We start from the raw sequence: 15,650 nt of genomic DNA on the forward strand, positions 1-15,650 counted from the left end.
GCAGGGCATTTCTCAAATAGTTGTCTTTTTTACACACTGTCTTACATTTGGAAGGAAATTTAGAGAAAGACAAGGGGCAATAACACTTGTTATGCTATTCTGTGTTCCCCCAAGTCTCCCGATAAAAATGGTACCCCACTTGTGTGAGTAGGCCTAGTGCCTACGACAGGAAATGACCCAAAACACAACGTGGACACATAACTTTTTACCAAAGAAAACAGAGCTGTTTTTAGCAAAGTACCTAGCTGTGGATTTTGGCCTCTAGCTCAGCCGGCACTAAAGGAAACCTACCAAACCTGTGCATATTTTTAAACTAGACACCTGGGGGAATCCAAGGTGGGGTGACTTGTGGGGCTCTCACCAGGTTCTGTTACCAGAATCCTTTGCAAACCTCAAAATGTGGCCAAAAACACTTTTTCCTCACATTTCGATGACAGAAAGTTCTGGAATCTGAGAGGAGCCACAAATTTCCTTCCACCCAGTGTTCCCCCAAGTCTCCCGACAAAAATGGTACCTTACTTGTCTGGATAGGCTTAGTGCCCGTGAAAGGAAATGCCCCAAAACACTATGTAGACACATCAAAATGATCAAATACTAAACTACCTGTTTTGGCGGTGGGTGGGGACCAGCATTTTTGGTCCTGGGCTCAGCAGCCATATAGGGAAAGCTACCAAACCCAAACATTTCAGAAAACTAGACACCCAAGGGAATCCAGGGAGGTGTGACTTGCGTGGATCCCCCAATGTTTCTTACCCAGAATCCTCAGCAAACCTCAAATTTAGCTAAAAAATCACATTTTTCCCACATTACTGTGTGGGATCACCGTACCGGGACAAATTTCCTACCACCCAACGTTCCCCTCAGTCCCCAGGTAAAAATGATACCTCACTTGTGTAGGTGGGCCAAGTGCCTGTGACAGGAAAGAGCCAAAAACATGTCACAATTGAGGGGGAACCAAAGCGGGTACAAAAGGGCAGTTTGAAAAAAAAATATTTTTAGACTGACAAGTGCAGCAGAATTTTTATCGGTATAGATGAGACAATGCTGAGTGGTAGGAATTTTGTGGATTCCTGCAGATTCCGAAAGGTTCCATCACAAAAATGTGGGAAAAATGTGTGATTTCCAGCAAAGTTGGAGGTTTGCTGGGCATTGTGGGTAAGAAAATGGTGCGGGGTGCATGTGAAGCACACCACTCTGGAATCACCCAGATGTTTAGTTTTCAGATGTGTCTAGATCTTGTGAATTTTTCTACATGGCAGCATCCCAAAGTCCAAAAAGTGCAGCCCTCACCACTGCAAGTGGGAAAATTTTGAGAGTTAGCCAAGCTCTCATGGCCCAAATGTAAAACCAAAACCCAAAATAATCAAATGTCCTCCTGCTTGCCGTGGGATAAGATGTATTAGTGTGCGGGGGAGACCTGAAAGACTGTTACCCCCTTCAGTTGGGGTGGGGGCATAACCAGGCCCACCCTGGTTGGAAGCCACCACCCCACTATTGTTTCTTTTTTTTTGTAATTCCCTGGCTCCTAGTAGACTTTCTGCCTCCCTGTGCAGTGGATCGGGGGTAATTGCCCCATCTGCCCACTGGTGGGCAGAACAACTTTGGCCCCATTTATTTGGGGGGGTATAGCCATACCCCCACCGTCTTATTTTGGAAAGAAAATCTTCCCTGGTCTCTGGTGGGCTTTCTGCCCCCCTTGGGGGAAGATGGGCCTTCCAAAACTAGGCCGATCTGCCCCCATGGGGGGCAGATATGGCCAACAGTAATGTCCCCCCATGGAGAGTGATCCTTGCCCAAGGGACTGCCCCCCAAAACAAAACACACACATACACACACACCAATCCCTGGTGCCTAAGTGGTTTCTGCCCCCTCAAGGGCAGATTGGCCTAATAAAAATAGGCCGATCTGCCCCCAAGGGGAGCAGAAAAGGCCTAAAATAAATTTGCCCCCCCAGGGAGTGACACTTGTCTAAGGGGTCACTCCCCTTGTGTGAAATTGGCACAAAAAACAAATCCCCGGTGCCTAGTGGTTTCTGCCCCCTTGGGGGCAGATCGGCCTAGTAAAAAATAGGCCAATCTGCCCCCAATGGGGGCAGAAATGGCCTAACATAAATGTGTCCTGGCAGGGGAATGACCCTTGCCTAAGTGGTCCCTCCCCTTGCGTGAAATTGACACAAAAAAATAAAAATCCCTGGTGGCTAGTGGTTTCTGCCCCCCTTGGGGGCAGATTGGCAGAATAAAAATAGGCCAATCTGTCCCCAAAGGGGGCCGAAATGGCCTAAAGACAATTTACCCCCAGGCGAGTGACCCTTGCCTAAGGGGTCACACCCCACATATAAAAAAAAAAAATAACAACAAAAAATCCCTGGTATCTAGAGGTTTCTGCCCCCTGGGGGCAGATCGGCCTAATTACAATAGGCCGAACTGCCCCCAAAGGGAGCAGAAATGGCCTACAACAAATTTGACCTCTGGGGTGTGACCCTCTCCTAAGGGGTCGCTACCCACGCGTGAAATTTACCTTAAAAAAAAATCCCTGGTGTCTAGTGGTTTCTGCCCCCCTTGGGGGCAGATTGGCTTAATAAAAATAGGACGATCTGTCCCCAAGGGAGGCAGAAATGGCCTAAATATAATTTGCCCCCCAGGGGAGCAAGCCTTGCCTAAGGGGTCACTCCCCACATCTGAAAAACAAAAAAAAACAACAAACAAAACACACAAAAAATGATCCCTGGGGCATAGAGGTTTCTGCCCCCCCCCCCCCCCCGGGCAATAACAATAGGCTGATCTGCCCGGGGGGGGGGCAGAAAAAGCCTTGAAAATAATTGCCCCCCTGGGGAGTGACCCTTGCCCATGGGGTCGGTCCCCTAATGCCACTTTTACAATTACATATTATTTCTGGTGTCTAGCGGGCATTTCAGCAGCTGGATCGGTTCACGATCCGGCTGCTGAAATGCTCTGAGAGACATCAAAGGGAAAGAAATTCCATTCCTTCCTTTTGAAGCCTATCAGGCCCATATCACATGATCGGTAGAGGAATGCAAATGCATTTCTCTTCCGATCGCGCTGGAAGGACAGCTTCCAGCACGATGGGAGGCGGCCTCTGATGAGGACAGCGCGCGATGCTGCACTGACGTCACTGGGGGGGGTCGGGGGTGGAAGGGGAAGTGATTCCCCTTCCAGCCCTGCAATAGGAGGGGGGCCCACGGAGGGAGCGCTCCCTCTGAGCTCCAGTGCCGGGATGTAATGGTTACGTCCTCTGCACAGGAGCACTGTGCAGCGGGACGTAACCATTACGTCCGCGGCACAAAACCAGTTAAAGACAAAATACTCTAATCCAAAATTTGGAAAACAGTAAACGTCATTTGTTTCAAATAATTCAAGATTACGCTCTTTGTAAGGAAAATTTGTGATTACAGCAAGTAATTTAAAGAAAAATTAGCAAAACGTGGTGATAGGACAACGTTGAACTGGCCACTTCAAACAAAGAAAAAATGTTTTTGGTAGCCAAATTTGAAAAAAGACATCTGTAATTAATCCATGATCAATAGGTGCCCACCCCAAAAATCTGAAAAAGAACTTTGGTCATATACAGCCCATCCCAATTCCTCAAAGACCTTGACACAAATTTCAATTGATTTGTTTTACAGACCTTCCATCATCTAAGAAGATGAGAGTGTTTGTTGTGGTTGTTGATTACACAACTAAAAATGCTAATTTTGTCCTGTGTCCTCCGCAAACAAATCTCTGTTGCCACACAATTAGTCTCAATGTTACTTACGCAGATTTGGGGCCTCATTACGAGGTTGGTGGGCCGAAAGCTGGCCCGCCAGCCCCATGGAGAGGAGACTGCTACGGAGCTGGCGGTCTCACCCCGGCCACATTACGAGGTTTACACTAGGCTGACCAGCGGAAACCTCAGAAATCTGAGATTTCGGCTGGTCAGCCAAGTTGAAACAGTGTGGCTGTTGCACAGAAGGTGCTCCCAGCACCCTCGGAATACAAGCTGTAGCAGATAGTGTGTATACCAAGGGCGCTGGGCAGGGTGGCCCCTGTACTGCCCACAACATGGTCATGGGCAGTGCAGGGGCCCCCTTGTGGTCCCCAGCGCTGGCTTTCCACCAGCCTTTTCATGACGGGGTCCCCCACCTGAAAAGGCTGGTGGAAAGTGGAGTCATGACCAGCACGGCTGTGCTGCTTTAAGCTCCACCATGGCTGAGCACGACTCTGACTGGCGTCACACCATCGGGAACTACGTTCCTGGCGATTATGGTGGTCCCCTCACGGTCTGACCTCCAGGGTCGTAATTAGGCAGTTAGACCGCCTGGCGTGCAGATGTCTGACCGCCACCGCGAGTCTGGTGGTCATGAGACCGCCAGACTTGTAATTACCCCCTTGGTATTTGCAGGGTCAACAAGTAAAATAATTTCAGACAGGGAAATACACGAAAATGTGTTATAGTTAGGTCAGGTTTCTATGGGAAGAGCATTTTTTGTTTTGCTAATAACTTTAGTGCTGTTTGGTGAATCTTTACAAAACCTTCCAAAGAAATTCATCCACCTCAGCTCATCCCTAGAATGTTTTGGGCCCTTCCGTCAAGAGGGGTCTCAAAAAATAGATTTTGAAAAGTGATACAGAAAAAGTGGCTGAATGGAATTACACCAAATTTGGTTTTCAAGATAGAACTTTAATTAGATACTGTGCTTTTCATTATTTGGTGTAAATCTATTCAGTTGTTTTCGAGAAAAGCACATTTATTCACATTGAAAGAGGTGCCCTGGAGGCCATCAAGGGGTTACAAAGTTAGGTATATTAAGACTGTTGGTGTCCAGATATGCTCTGATTGGCCACTTTAAAAGGGGCTAGTCATTCCTGAGTGGCTGCCACTGCCTGAACAATATGTTGCGGCAACCACTACAGGACTTAGGGACATGGTCCCTGAGTCCATAGAATCAATTATAAAAATATATATGGGTGCACAGTGGACAAACCCTGAACCCTGGGGAGATGAGGGGTGTTTGAAACCCCTCCTTCATTGGCTGGGCAAAATATAGACAACATTTTTTGACAGCCATTACAAAATTCGGGGTCACAGTCCCCATTAAATTGCATTGCAGATGAATTGTAGGTTTTGAAGGTCACAAAAAACAGCACTTATAAAGGGTGATTAACAAATTTAGTTACAACGAAAATAAAACACTTGGTGGTTCCATATTAATTTTAGGAATTGTGTTGTCTTTTAAGGGACTTTTCACTGTGAAAAATGCTGATCCTCTGCTGGGATCTGATGATCCATGTTTGGGAAAAAACTATTGTTTTTAATGATGTTTTCATAGAGGTTATGGAAGGTGCTCCAGAAGCTAAAATTAAGCACATTTTTTTTATAAATTCATACTCTGTTCCTCAGCTATTTTAGAATAAAATCTGATTTTGAGTAAAAACATGTACTTCCAACAGGAGCGGTAGCCTGTCAGGTGATTCCCTATTGGTCGTGTTTAGCCTCCCATAGTGTTCTAAGCCATAACTAGAGTGCTAACTTTCTGTATTTATAACAGAAATGTGGCACACCTGAAGCCATCTTGATGGATTCCAAGCTGTTAAACGTAAAGCATTTCCTTTAGAAACAAACAAAATGAAGGTAGTTCATTTTGTCATAGACATTATGATTAGTGCTCTACGAAGCTAAATGAGGAAACATTTTCCGAGTTCTCAACTGTGTTTCTCACCCATGTCAGTAAAACATTCTGACATGCAGACTGAAACATACTTTCAGTTCCAGCAGCAGTCTGTTAGCTAACTTCCCATTGTGCTACTGCAACTTCCCACAGTGCTCTAATAAACAACTAAAGTACTACCATTTGTATTTATGACAAAAATGTGGCAAACCTGAAGCCATCTTGACGGAACCAAAGCTGTGAAACCCATAGCATTTTGTTTAGAAATTAACAAAATGAGAGGGCTCCATTTGTCATGGCAATTATGGTTAGCAGCAAGCAGACCACAGAGAGCAGGTGGAAGGGAACAGGAGCACAGATAGGGATTGGAGGGCCAGGTGAATGAAGGCAGGGGCCGCACTCTGAGAATGGTGGGCAGGCAGGCATAGGCAGGAGAAACACAGATGGCAGGAGGGAGAGGCAGGGTCATACAAACAGAGAACGGCGGGCAGGGGAGTAAGGAGCGGGGGAGTAGCAAGATGGCCACAAAAGGGACACAGACAGGGGCAGCACAATGGACAATGAAGGGCAAGAAGCAGGAGGCGGGGCAGGCAAACAAATAATGTAGGGCATATGGGAGGGGTGCAGGGTCAGCAAGCCGAGTATTCAGTGCAGGCCTGCAAGGTGTAGGAGGTCATAAGCTTATCACAGGGGGCAGGAGGAAGGTGGAACTCGTACGCAGATAGAGAACTGAGGGAAGGCTGAGAGGGGGCAGGGCCAGCAAGCTAACGAGGTAGGCCAGGCTGAAGCCGGATCTCAAAATGGCTTCCAACCCTTCCTGGTTGAAGTGTTGACAGCCAATCAGATCTCTGCATGAGATCAGGAGGATTTGCGAAGCCTTCGTGCCTCTAGATATACAAATTTGGTTTTCTTTTAATATTTCAAAAACAACTGAACGGATTTACAGCAAATAACAAAAAGCTCTCTTTCTGGACTAAAAGTTCCCTTTCTGCCAAATTTGGTTTAATTCCGTCCAGCAGTTCGAGCTGTAGTCATGTTCAAAATCCCAATGAGAACTAACATGGGAAACACACTTTTTTTTACCTCCCTGGCCTCCACTTGATGGATTGTATATATATGATATATATATATATATATATATATATATATATATATATATATATATATATATATATATATATATATATGTACACCTACACATACACAGACACACACATGTATAATATATACATATATATATATATATCGCTTTTATTGAAGCATTCAGTAACCACCAACGTGTTTCAACTTATTACAAGTCTTATTCACAGCTAGTGAGTCCCTTGGCTATTTCCTTTAAATAGTAAAATTGTGTCCTGCTCAGAATGGTGCATTCTAGACATCGTGGTTCAAAAAACAAAACTTACTTAAACAGAAATCACAAAAAATTCTAATAAATTCCAAATGTACTGTTATCTATGTTATCAACTCTTTAAATGATCACTAAATATGATTCCTGTATTAGTGAGAGACTTATGACAATCTAATCGAAAATGTTAATAGCAATTCTGTTTAGCACATCATGTCATTTCATGCTATATGACGGCTTAGTGCCCAAACCTTTAGACTTGACTGTCTGCAATAGACATGTTTGTTAAAGAAATACATGTTGCCTACTATATATTGGTATAGCATATCCCATTACTCAATCATAAGTAACAGCTGAGTGCCTATACTCTCATATGTTTGTTTATCATATCAATATCAGCAAAATGTTCTTTCTCTTATGTAAGAACCCCATATTATACACATGTGATCCAATCCATGGAGCACAACATATTCTTTCATTTATATCAAGTCCCTCCTATGCAACTTATTATTATTAAAGGAAATAGCAGAGGGACTCACTAGCTGTGAGCAAGACTTGTAATCAGTTGAAACGCGTTGGTGGTTACCGAATGCTTCAATAAAAACGATACAGAGGATCCTGTGGAGTGCGGTGAATTTTGCAATTTCATGAATATTTCGAGGGTGGTCTCCTCCGTCACCTGCACCAGCAACGAGTGCACCGCCAAGAACTGTTTCTGACCCTTTGTGTCGACCTATACACACATATATATTATTTTTTTCACTTAAAAAACAAAGATTACAGGGACATTATAGTTAGGCTCCCATTTGAAATGACAAAACCATAGAAATTCACCTGTTATAGGTATCTAAAGTAACTATAACCCGTGCCCTAAGGGAACTAAAACTCGCGCCACCACCATTCACAGTTTTTTCATAAACAATTTTACTGCAAATATTACATTGATATTATCAGTGATGTTATCAAAGATGTCATGAGTGCTGTAATTTGTGGGGTAATTAGCAGTGTATGGCCAGGGGGCAAGTTATAGTTACCTTAGGGCACAAATTATATTTACTTTAGATAACTCTAATTATGACAGGTGAATTTTAATGGTTTTGTACATTTCAAATGGGTGCTAACTATAACTTACCTATAACTTTTGGTTTTTAAAGTGAATTTCTCTGTTTTTAAATTCTATTTCCTAACTATAACTTACCGGTAACCTTTGTTTTTTTCAATGAATTTCTATGTTTTTTTTAACATCTAGTAATTTTCATTTCTATTTGTTAATCCAACCACTGGCGCGCTGGGGTTGGTTGCAGGGCCTATAACCACCCAACCCTGCATGCCCCCGCCCCCCAAATCCGAACTTGGCCCTGGTAATCTCATCCCCCAGGGCCAAGCCTAAACATTAAAACATTTTTTGGGGGGGAGGTGGTGCTACCCAGGGCTGCCACTTCGCACACAATGTGCAGAATGGCCTGGCGAGGTGGCCAGTCGGGCCTCCCCCACATAAAAAAAGCATATATATATATATATATATATATACATATATATATATAGTTCACAATGAGTTTGATCAGGTTTAGTCTGATAAAATAATCTGCATTCTAAGTAACCATTATTGTATTTGAGAGTGGGTCCAATTCGCAAAGCTTTTCTGTGAGTAGTTGTGTCTTACTCCTGTGAATTCCCTGATCCATGACTGTTTTATGTAGCCTTTTTTCTCAGTAGTTGGTTTGCACTCCAGGCACAGATGTGCCTTACTCAGAGTAAGGTATGCACACTCATGGAGAAACCTTTGTGTGATTTGCAAAGCTTTTCTGTGAGATTCAGCATGTTTTTCCCACAAATACATTAGTAAACCACACCTAATCCTTGAGTGAGGTACGATTACTCACCGAAAGTGCTACGTGAACAAGGCTTGGACGTTCACTTGCAAGGAGAAGTGTGGCTCAATGGTTAGAGCGGCAGCCCCTGAGGCAGAGATCTGGGTCAAGACCACGGTTCAAGTCCCGCTTCAGCAGGTCTTGGGCTCAATTCCCCTTGACCAGATAATTCTCGCCTTGGTGCCTAATCTAATTCATGGGTCCCACTCTGCAACTCTGGGCAATAGCTTGCTTAATCTCCACAACGGCCCCAACAGTGCTTGGATGCCTGGGTGCCTCACAGGGAAAAGCCAGGAGGGGTTCCATAGCGGTATGAGTACAGCGCCTTGAGACCCTAACGGGTGAGTAGTGTGCTATACAAGTGCTAATTTACATTTACATTTTTACGTTCACTTGCAAGTCCCATTTCGTAAAGAACTAAAACACACCTACTGCTAGAGAACAGGTTTGTGAGTCGATCCCAACACCGCGATAGGGACGCACATTACCCGTACCCTGAATATTCACTTCCAACGCACCTTGCTTTTTGTTCAGTAAAATCACAAGGGTAATTTCAATGGGAATAAAAAATCACTGAGATTACAGCTGTGGTCTTGATAATAGGCACCTGAGAGAATGTCCCCTCCATCACCCCGGGGAAGCGGTTTACTGCCTTTGTAGCATAGATTTATAGGAATCTCTTAATGGTATGGCGTTCTAGTATGACGTACATCACAGAACGCGGCTGCTGTGGACCACGTGCTGCGGCATCTTAAGGCAAGGATGGAAAGGTTGTGTCAGCTCAACACAGCCTTACGAGTCGTCTGACGTCCACGTCCGCAGTGACGTAGGGCAGTGACGCGCGGGTTACGCAATGCAGTGCTGTGTCAGTTTAGATGTGGCTGCTAATAATGGAGGGCTTAACCTACATAAGGTCAGTGCACCTGCAGTTTTTTCATCAGCCGCTTCACAGTCTGATATTTAATTTCTGTTGCTGTGCGAAGGACAAATGATCCCGTTGTTTTTTTTATTTTGACCTTTCTTTTGCAATAAATCATTTTTACAGTTTTTCTGACAGGTTATTATAATGATAGTTATTTTAAGGGGCAATACATACCATAATATGTTCTTCACTTGTAAAAAAAAAAAAATTAGAAGGAAAGCAAAACGATTACCTACATTTATACTTGAGAGGATTGCGCAAACATCTAATCTGAGTCAGCCTGATGCAATGATGTGGCTTTTGTGGCACGGCAAGATTGAATAAAGAAGAGTTTGAGTAAAAAGAAAAAGCAACAGTTCGATCCAACCACTCCACCGCTAACAATTACCAATAACAGGAATTCTGGAATATGTCTTTGTTTGATGACGTCTGCTTGGCCTGTTTAGACCGACTGTGACGTCTGACAGGCCTCTTTAAAAAGTGTTTAAATAACAAATTAAGACCACTGTCAAGAAAGCTGAAAGGGTGCGTTAAACACAGTGGTGGCTGGTGAATTTTAAAGGTGGTGGGGCGTAAAACTAACCCTGCAAGCTGCACCCAATCTTAGATGGATCAAATTAGCAATGAGTGAAATGTATCACATACTTTAAATTCTCTACCGATGCGTATAAGTTTTCAAGTGTGCTAATTAGTCCCTCCTCCAGGCACTCTTAATCGAGACATAAGGTAGCCTCACTAGTATATAAACATGTGACAGGCAGGTGGATGCAGCACACTATCAACACTTAATTTTATGTTCAGTCCTTGTGCTCAGGCTCTAATTTGTTTGAAATCTAAGAGAGTGTGCTCTGGAACGTCCTAGGCTGTTTTTTTAAACAACATTTCTTTATTTACTATTTTGAAAATAAGTGTGACCCTGGTTTACATGATTGGTTGAAATGTTCGCACAATTACAACAGTCTCATCAAAACATTTGCCACAAAATCGTGCATTAAGCATGTTGCTTCTATAAATAAATCTTCCCTGGGAGGGTGAGCAGTTGGACTGGGACTGCGCCAGTGCTTAATTTGTAAATAAAAACATGCCAGTGCTCAAAGCCATCCTCTTAAACCCGCGGCTGCTGCACTTAAATGTGGGAACACAGAATACTGAGGTGGCATAATCCTGAAGCCATCTCGGGCCTCTTCAATCCATTTGAAGCCACTCTCTACCCCTTCAGCTCACTCTTGCAGCTTTCTACTTTCTCTGTTTGTGACGCTTTTTCGTTTTTCCCTTTCTCCGTCTTTCCCATATGTGTCTTTTGCTCACAGCAAATGCTTGAGGCAGAAAAATAAGCCCCGCCCCGCAAAAATAAGTTCCGGTGCTCAGCACCGGAAACAACAAGCACAAATTAAGCACTGGACTGCACGTCACAATAACACTTGTCGACACGCTCGCCTCAACCATACCACTGAGGGAAAAAAGACTGCCATTCTGTTGCTCCAATATAGTGTGCAAGTACTGGAAGAACAAGTAGTCTGAACCCCTTTATGATAGCGACAGGCATTGTGAGACATTCCCATGGCATTCAGCTCTAACTATAGTGCTCTCAATTGTACCCTGCAGTATGCAGCATAAAAGACTTTAAAGCCAGAGGAACAAATCTGATTAAATTAAATACTTGGAGTATATAAGGACGTATATACACCATATCACATGAAGTGTAAAGTGTGATATGAAACAGAATGCATAAGTATTCTTTCCAAAGAAAATAAACACTGAGCTCAACACCCCGATCCATCTTTCTCATTGGTAACAAACTCACGACACATCATCCTCCAGATGACAGTCCTAGTCTAATTGTTCAGCACAATGGAAATTAAAAAAAAGCTTTTTATTCATTGAGGCACATAGCAGCAGGCTCCGTAAGAAGGTATGAGATTGTCAGAAAGGAAGCGATTGGAGTTGGAGAAGGGCGAGCAACTGAAAGCTGGAGCCAGGAGCGAGCCAGGGGGCTGGCTTTTGCTCAGTTAGAAGTCATTATAGAACTTCCAACCTAAAACCAGATGAGCTCTCACAGGAGGTGATCGAACCTAATGGCTACAGTTGTTAACCATCTAACATGGGAGCCCAGGTTCAAATCCTGGCCTCACTTTAGCATTATAGCATTATGTGAATCATGACAAGTCTCTGTGCCAGAAAAACATCATGCAACATAGCCTGCATCTGTTACGAAGCACTCTTATGGCTTTAAGGAAGGTCTGTTCTGCTATTTAACTCTACCAACAATAAAATGTTTGCTTGTCACCCCACGCTCCAATCACATCCTTTAAAAGTTGAGGAAAAAGCATTAATCTTAAATGTCAGAGAGAGGTGCACTCTAGGGGATGTACTGCACAGAATAAAACTGGAAAATCTGGGATCAATCCTGGTTACCCTGCTAGATCAAAGTGTGTGATCCTAGCAAACACATTCTTTCACCGAGCCCGTGTCCAATATCACATAGTAATGCACTTTGAAATACTTGTGTTCACGATGTGCACTCCTAGTTCGCTAACAGCTTGGTCACCTGCGCCAGGGTGGAATATTTCTCCCTTCACATCTAAAATCTCTCAGTTTTAGATAACATTTCTCGATAGAGATATAGGCCCTCATTCCGACTTTGACCGGCGGCGGTCGCCGCCGGCCTGTCGGGGGCCGCCGGAATACCGCTGTGCGGTCAAAAGACCGCCGCGGTAATTCTGACTTTCCCGCTGGGCTGGCGGGCGGCCGCCTTCAGGCCGCCCGCCAGCCCAGCGGGAAAGATGCTTCCACGATGAAGCCGGCTCGGAATCGAGCCGGCGGAGTGGAAGCTGTGCGACGGGTGCAGTGGCACCCGTCGCGTATTTCACTGTCTGCCAAGCAGACAGTGAAATACTTGTAGGGGCCCTCTTACGGGGGCCCCTGCAATGCCCATGCCAGTGGCATGGGCACTGCAGGGGCCCCCAGGGGCCCCGCGACCCCCCCTACCGCCATCCGGTTCCCGGCGGTCGGACCGCCGGGATCTGGATGGCGGTAGGGGGGGTCGGAATCCCCTCGGCGGCGCAGCAAGCTGCGCCGCCTTGGAGGATTCAATGGGGCGGCGCTACACTGGCGGGAGACCGCCAGTGTTGTCGGTCCGACCGCGGCTTTACCGCCGCGGTCGGAATCCCCATTGGAGCACCGCCGGCCTGTCGGCGGTGCTCCCGCGGTCCTCCGCCCTGGCGGTCTTTGACCGCCAGGGTCAGAATGACCGCCATAATCTGATAACCTAGGGTGAAAAGCTTTCAGTTTTAAAGAAATACATTTTTTGAGTTTTGAAGGTATCTTATCAGTCTCATCAAACATTGACCACTGAGCAACTCATTAAGTATGTTGCTAGACCAGAGTTCATTGTTAGTTGGCATGTTTATTGCATGATTTACATGCCAAATATTGCCAAAGCTCAGCTTGTGCGCTGACTGTAAGAGCCAAAGAAGTACCTTCGCTTTCCCTGTTGATTTTTAGGCTTGCCCACTTCTAATTTGAGCCCTTGGAGTGGCAAGGCAGAAGAGAGGTCCTGAAGAGAAGGAATTAAAAAAAAAATGATAACCATTTCCTTACCTAGAGAAAGACACACAGAAGTTGCACCGGCCCTGATAGAGCCACCGGGAGCTGCTGAACAAGAGTAATTGGACATTGCCAAACCACCCTGCCTAAGGCCCGAAAGTATTCAGCTTATCTTTAGCACGCTCTCTTGACAGTCCTGCGTGATGTCTGGTGAGGCGTGAACAGTGACACTTCATGGGGATGGTCTAGCGAAAGGAGATGTAACGTGATATAGAGGCACATACGCCTCGGCATCAGAGTGACTTCTCTGTGCTGACAGTGGGGCAATCTCATGGACAGTACTTTACGAAATAACTCAGTATGGCAGCATCTACAGTGTGCTTGTTTCTATAAAACTGAAACGTGCGCACTGTGTCTCTTTACTGCATGTGACCTGGTGTCACTGATGACGCCTGTCACATGCACCTCCTCCAGTCCTGTCCTCCCATTCCCAACTCGTCACAGAGTGGGGTGGGATCAGTCAGGTTTCCTAATCGATGAGTTAGAAAAGGTGGCACCCTCGCTGATTGACACACTGTTTTGGGAAGCACAGGCTGCAGCCTGAAGCGCCCAAATACAATCTGTCAGAGAGGGTGGTGTTCGTCAGTGGGGAGGAGTGGCCCTACGCTCCTTCAGGCCACAGAATCAAGGGCTTAAATCAGGCAAGCCCTGAAAAACCTGCGACATTGCATGCGCGCAGTAAGTGCATGTGCCTGTCAGTGCTGTGACTGCCTGACCCTCTCGCAGAGAGAGGGTCAGAAGCTATGCTGAGCAATCAACACTTACTGCAGATAGGATTTATGAATAATTTAAAAAACTGAAAGAGTCAATAAATATAGGGGGCATAGCCCCCATGCCGTTTAAAAGAAACTGCCTCTGGTTAAACCATAAGCACACCTCAAAATGAGAAGGAAAAACATTAGTCCTGATGACAAATATATAAGAAGATGAGACATTTTGGACCTGAACTGACAGAGCTCAGTTGAAAAGAGACAAACATGTGGATTATGTGTCTTGCAAAGCAAACCACATAAAACACATTTGTGGCCCACTTATAAAAAGGGTAGAAACATATCTAGTTTTGTTAAAGAAAATATACGCCCCATCAAAAGAAGGCGTCCAGAAACCTTTTATTCCTCAGGAAGACATGGAGGATGTTAGACATTGGGCTACTGGTCAAGTGGGGCGTGAGCACTGGTCAAGCAGCAACCAGAATCATAGTCAATGTGAGTCACAAACACACCCTATATTAATCTGTGCTCACCCTCAGATAGCTTGTCACAGAGCATCAGGCTTCACTCAAGAGGCAATGTGTAAAGTACTTGTGCAACACTTCAAACAGTAAAACAATGAAAACACTGCACAAAAAGATACCACACCTAATTAGAAAAATAGAATCTATTTTATTAGATAAAACAAGACTAAAATGGCAAAAAATCCAAAAAGTAGAACTTGGGTTATTGATGTTTAAAGAATAAACTGCAATATAGCGCCTAAAAGCACAAATCACCAACCGCGGCTATCTGGTTGTGCTGGACTGAGTCAAAGTCAAAAGTTCAAGCGACTACGATGGAGGGCAAATCGGATACAGTCCCATATTAGTCCTGCTGAAGTTTTACCTTCTCAAGAATTGAGTCCTGTTTGTGGGGAAGAAGTTTGCCGGGAGCTGGTAGAGCGAATCCCTGGCAATGGCCAGTGGGGCATGAGAGCCAGCGGGGCATCACGGATGGGCCGGCTGGAAACTCGCAGTCAGGAGCAGCAATACTTGCTGTGCAAAGAGACAAACTTGTCGCTGCTCGCTATGATTTCTGGGAGAGCGCCGAGGTTCTGGAGCGAACTGGCCTGTTTGCGAAAAGCCCAAAAGCTTGACTTAAAGAGCTATAGAGCCACACCACGGGTCCAGGACCTGAGGGATGCCTCTTGGGGGCCAGAAACTCGTTGAAGATGGGTCCAGGAACTGTGGGGAGCCTGTTATGTCTCTGAGGCTCAGATCAGGAGGCCAGTAGAAAAGCCCTTTGATTCATCCTGAGATCAAGATGGAGGTGCAGGTCTTCTTCCCCAGGTAGGAGGACAGCAGGCAGCAGGTCAGCACAGCAAGGCAGCAGCTCCTTCAGAGTAGCTGTCCACCAGAGTGACAGTCCTTTCTGCAGCTCAGCAGTCCTTCCTGGCAGAGTATCCACAGGTCCAGAAGTAGTGGTATCAGAGGTCCAATATTTATATTCCTTTGTGCCTTTGAAGTGGGGAGACTTCAAAGAG

Source organism: Pleurodeles waltl, chromosome 10 (assembly GCF_031143425.1).
Source record: "Pleurodeles waltl isolate 20211129_DDA chromosome 10, aPleWal1.hap1.20221129, whole genome shotgun sequence".
Taxonomy (NCBI): Eukaryota; Metazoa; Chordata; class Amphibia; order Caudata; family Salamandridae; genus Pleurodeles; species Pleurodeles waltl.